The following is a 4775-nucleotide window of genomic DNA, read 5'->3' on the forward strand; positions in this document are numbered from 1 at the left end:
AATAATCAACCCATAGAGCTCACAGACTTAGGCTGACCAAGCTTAACACAACCCTATACATAATACCCTAATATATATACCTATGATGAAATTCATTGTTAACTCAACACTTACCAAAGATGCACCTATAAATAGATCCTAAAAATTTTATTTTTATACAACAATTTCAACAAAACATATGTATTACAAATTTACAGCTCAAGATTCCCTTGATCGCCCTCCCCTTGAACCCGCACCACATTTTATAATCTTTGAACTGAAACTCCCAACTGGAGATGAAATTTCATCACTTAAACAACTCAATTGAGAGTTCCGTGACCGATTCAATTCAAGGGAAGGTCCACTAAAAATGGAAAGGCCATTCCCCTCTCTATCCATTTCTTGATTTCTCATTCCATGAATTCGTTGTTACTTTTTCATTCAAGAGATAAAAACTTTTTGTTTTATGAAGGGTTGAGATAAAGGGTTGGGCTAAAAAATTCTAAAATATATAAAAGTCCATAAGAGACACTTAATTCATAAAGTAACCCTAAAATACAAATTCTTAATTATGCACTTTTACCATCATAAAAAATGACAACTAAAATTTAAGCTTCACCCTATTAATTCCTATTGGTAAGAATTATTCTCCTTCTAACCTAACCCGCCAACTCATGAAAAAAATGTAAATTTATTTTAAACATAACAAAACATCTAGTCCTTTAACATTCCACAGATATAATAGTAATTAGGCATATTTGACAACATACACGTCCTAACTTGGTGGTAAAAAATGTTTAGGCAAAGGAGAACGAATCTTAGTTTGAACCCCTAATTATATAGAGGTTGGTCTTGCACCTAAACTATACTTTATTATAGCTCTATCTATTTCGCGCCAATTCGACTCGCTCTAATGAAATTGGAATGAATTGGATATCTCTAAGTACGGGTAATGTTGTCAGTCTTAATTATAAACAGAGTGTTGTATCAATTACTCTTAAATATTAATAATTTTTAATATCTAAAAGTAAGTAACAATATTAAATAATTTTAAAAATATATTAATTATTAATATTTTTTAATTAAATAAAATTTTTCTTATTTGATATTAATTTTTTCTGTTTTAACTGCTATAATTGATAGATATTCTTCAGTTATAAATATTATGAAGAATAATTCAAAAATAAAATGAAAGATGAATTTTTTACTAATTATTTTTGAATTATATTAGAAAAAAATTGCTAAAATATTTGACACAACTTCTATTATCGATAAATTTTATGATATAAAGAATTGACCACTTTGTTAATAAAAAGTACACATATATTTTTTTACTTTAAAATATACTCTTTTAGTATATTTTTGTAATATATCTTACATTATATAATTTTTTGTATAATTTTTTAATATTATATAAGTTATTCTCATAATAATATTTCTGAATTTGTCTCTAACAAAAAAAATGCTATTCTTAAAGGTAGAGTTGTCCAAATATATATTATCATGAATTTAATTTTTGTATTAAGAAATCTCTTGTCGATTTTTTATGTACTAGAATTATTATTTTCTAAATAAAGTATATTTTTTATAATAATATTACTTATATGGTCTTATCATGTGAGTTATAAATATATTGTCTATTCATTAAATTACAAAATGCACTCTGTTATTTTATTATATTTTTCAAATAAAGGCATTGACCTAGTTCTTGGACCAAATTTGCAAGAACAAAGTTCTTACTCTGTAAGTTCTTATTGTCTAAGGGAAGGGATTTTCAGGAAATTTTAGATATTATCTGTGTTAACCTACTAGCAAAGTAATAATTTAGTTCTTATCAATTTTTATGAAAGATAACCCGATCCTTTATAAAAATAAATCGACCATGACCTGTGTTTTGCGAGATAGTGCAATTCTTTATCATTTTTATTGTTAATTCGTAATGAAAATTGTCTAACTATTACGTTTGAGTGATAAACTGTCACATAGGTATTTTATTATTACGGTCAAATTAAATTAATTAAGAATTTATTTATCTTTATTTATTTAAATAAAATAATATTATTTTAATATTAAATTAATCTAAAATCTATTTATATGAAATTTATTTATCTTAAAAAGGATTTCATATAATATTTTTTTGAAGTTAATTTTTATTGTCTATTTTACATTATTTAATAAAGAAAAAACCATAATAATTATCTAATCAACTCGAGATATAAATCGGGTAGAATAGCAGAAGATGAATTATTAGTATATATATATCAAAGGAGAGAATTGTATTTTACTCAAAATAAAATCTCCACATTTCCTTGTAATAAAAAAAGATGAATCCTAATTAGGGGGCCTAATAATGTGCGCGAAATTTAATAATTACCCATGTTCTCAAGATGGCTAAAATCTATATGTTCTTACTGCTCCAATTTACGAGGTAAAATATTTTTTATTCCTAACAGTTTGATTTTAGACAAGAGTCATTTGCATACCCTTGGTTTAAGAAACAATGATCGGTTTGATCACAATTATAATTCTCTGATACCGGTAGAATCCAAAGTTCCTCGCTCTAACTACTAATTGTCTAATTAAACCATTCCATATATTTAAAATCACGTTCTGATCACGTGACATCCGAGATGTAAAGTAAAGTTAATCTGTTTCTGATTTAGCTTTGGAATTTGCAAGCTTGAATTAGTCAAAGATTTGTCACATGACGCACCTGCCTAAACTGCAAGAAACTTTCAAATTTACCATGCAAAATAATAAATTATAATCAACAAAGATATTTTAACATTTTAATATCAGACCACTACCAGCATATACAGTTATTAATATTAATAATATGAGATATTTTAACATTTTAATATCAGACCACTACCAGCAGAGTTATTAATATTAATAATATGAGATATTTTTGAATTAACTTACTTTTTATTAGACTTTCTGCTCATGATGAATACAAGTTATTTTTCAATAATATTAAAACGTTGTCGAATGCCACTATAATAAAAATCACGATAAATTTTTAGTAACAATAATATAATATTATTATATATTTTATTTATTTTATATTTTTATGATAATTATATATTTGTTGTTGTTATTATATATATGTTATAATAATTATATCCTTTTTGTAATCATAAAAAAAGTTTTTATCAAAAATTCTATAATTATCATTAAAATTTTTTAGCGATAAAATATAAAATGACTAATATTATTTCATTGCTAGTAAATATATTAATAGTTATTTTTGTTATAATTAAAAGACAAATAAATAGTCGATAAAATTAATTTTTCTAGCAGTGTACTAAGTATTTTGAATATATATTTAAAATAAATAAATTTGCTCACTAAGCTTATACTCTTAATATTTCTTATAATTAGTTAGTAATATTTATCTATATCTTATTAGGTTAATCTAAATATACCTTAGCTTGATGGACTTTTTCTGATTATATCCTTATTATTTAATTATATAGTATATGTTTACTTAGTTATTATTAATTAAGCATCAATAATAACTTTCAAGGTTAAATTAATCTAAACATTTTAATGTTCTTGAAGTTATGATATTTCATTTTAATTTGTATGCTTTAATTTTGTCAAAAGCGTATATTTGTAGGAGTAGCTTTTTTAAGATTAAATTAATCTAGATGTTTTAAATATTGTTAAAGTGGAAAAATTTAAATACTTAATTTATATATTTTTGTCAAAAATTAACTACTGATATAAAATAATATTAAATACAACATACATTTTAAAAATAAATTAATAATATATATATAATAACTAATTTAATAATTAATTTTAACATGCAATAACAATTTTGTTTTCTATTTGTATGCTTTTGTCAAAAGTGTATATTTGTAGAAGTAACTTTTAAGATTAAATTTGTCTAAATGTTTTAAATATGGTTAAAGCTAAGTGAGGAAATGTATATATTTTTGTCCAAAAAAAAGACTTATATTTACAAAATGAAATTAAAGAGTACTAAAAGGGTGATGAAATGAATCTGATATACATTACTATTCTAGAATCTTTTTTAATACTTATAAAAATGTTTACAGCTCAATAATCTTCAAACTTTTTGCGATGTGCGTGGCAACCATCTTTGTAATATATTTTTTAACATAAACATGGTTCAGACCCGTACAAAGCATATATTATATATGTCCATATACTCATCAATCATATCATCATTACAATGCAATAAGAAGCAAATATAGTACCAAGTAAAAGACATCCTTTTATTATATAAGTCAACAAAATATTGTGACCATGAAATCCTTGTCTAGCTTAATGATTGTTGTTATGGTTGCCATGACATTGATGCTTTCAGTTGGAGTTAATATGTCCCAAGCTACTAGGATTCTTCATCATCACCCAAATCCTACTCCTTTTTCTTCTTTTTCTTCATCTTCAGTCCCACAAGTGTTATCTTCATCAAATAGAGTTTCAAAGAAAGAAGAGGCTAAATCATCAAAGTCAGTAGTAGCAGCTAGCCTTAGAAGGATTCCACCAAGCAGACCAAATCCTACTCAGAACAAGTAATTTTTGTTATTTCATTCCCTTTTCTTCGGTTAATTAGGTTCAGTTTGATTTTTTTTTCTTATTTTCAGTGTTTTTATTTTAAGGATTTTGAAAATTAAAGAAAAACAAGTCAAGGCTGCTTTATATTTGGTTTTGGTTTCTGTTTTTGCCGTTTTTATTTTTTATTTCTATTTTTAATATTTTGTTTTTAAAATTTTATCAAAAACCATAAATTTAAAATAAAAATAAGAAATAAGAACATATATAAC

General features: G+C 24.2%; 1 long non-coding RNA gene across 1 annotated transcript in view; it reads left to right on the forward strand.

Moving 5' to 3' along the window:
- The first annotated feature begins 4171 nt into the window (after positions 1–4171).
- LOC110274688 (uncharacterized) overlaps positions 4172–4775 on the forward strand; it is a 1154-nt gene continuing 550 nt past the window's right edge. The window contains exon 1 of the long non-coding RNA XR_002366906.2: positions 4172–4523. This is a non-coding gene — a long non-coding RNA (uncharacterized LOC110274688). The remainder of the gene's footprint in view (positions 4524–4775) is intronic.

This window comes from Arachis duranensis, chromosome 8, assembly GCF_000817695.3.
Source record: "Arachis duranensis cultivar V14167 chromosome 8, aradu.V14167.gnm2.J7QH, whole genome shotgun sequence".
NCBI lineage: Eukaryota > Viridiplantae > Streptophyta > Magnoliopsida > Fabales > Fabaceae > Arachis > Arachis duranensis.